The sequence below is a fragment of the Calidris pugnax genome, unplaced genomic scaffold (assembly GCF_001431845.1).
Source record: "Calidris pugnax isolate Ruff unplaced genomic scaffold, ASM143184v1 scaffold22, whole genome shotgun sequence".
In the NCBI taxonomy this organism is placed as follows: domain Eukaryota; kingdom Metazoa; phylum Chordata; class Aves; order Charadriiformes; family Scolopacidae; genus Calidris; species Calidris pugnax.
The window spans coordinates 286,723-287,340 of record NW_015090763.1 but is presented as its reverse complement, the minus strand read 5'-3'; the positions used below and the strand labels follow the sequence as shown (position 1 = coordinate 287,340).

The window sequence follows — 618 nt, the reverse complement described above, 5'->3', positions numbered from 1 at the left end:
GTGGCCAGGGTGGGCTGTGGCCTGGAGGGCTCCCAGCTTTCCCCTGTCACAGGCCCACCCCACTGACTGTGTCCCACCCAGGCTATCCCCCCGCCAGCTCCCCAGGCGTGTCTGCAACGTGTCCGAGCTGCCGGGGCCCTTGGGGATGGATGTTTGGCCAAAACCACTTGTTAACCCCCCCCCCACCATCTGTAAATACAGCTCCCGGAGCCAGCGTGGGCTGGGAGGGGGCTGCATCCTGGGGAGCAACAACTCCATGCACCCCACCAGCGGGGCTGGCCACCCCTCGCTGCGGTGCCACCAGAGCCCTGGCGAGGGGTCATGGCCCTGCGTGGGCAAATCTGCATCCACCCGCAGTGGGACAAGGCATGTGAGCTGTCTGCCTGCTCTCGCTGGCTGCCCACATCCCCCCCCAGCTCCGGGGAGCTCCGGGTGGGCTCCGGCAGGGTGCAGTGAGGGGGTCACGGGGGTGAACGATCCAGCAGCACCTGAAAGAAGCAACAGAGGGTGGTGGGGGGGGGGAAACACAGAATCACAGAATCTTCTAGGTTGGAAGGGACCTTAAAGATCATCTTGTCCAACCGTCAACCTGACTGACAAAAATAGACACCCACACAA

General features: G+C 63.8%; 1 protein-coding gene across 2 annotated transcripts in view; it reads right to left on the bottom strand.

Annotated features, from left to right (window-relative positions):
• CERCAM (cerebral endothelial cell adhesion molecule) overlaps window positions 1-618 on the bottom strand; it is a 13,559-nt gene that overhangs the window by 6,817 nt on the left and 6,124 nt on the right. The window contains exon 5 of one of the 2 annotated variants that reach the window (XM_014944763.1): window positions 352-488. The gene's annotated coding sequence lies outside the window, so the exon portion shown is untranslated. Of the gene's footprint in view, window positions 1-351; window positions 521-618 lie in introns of those variants that run through there. The other variant, XM_014944926.1, reaches the window with a different exon arrangement.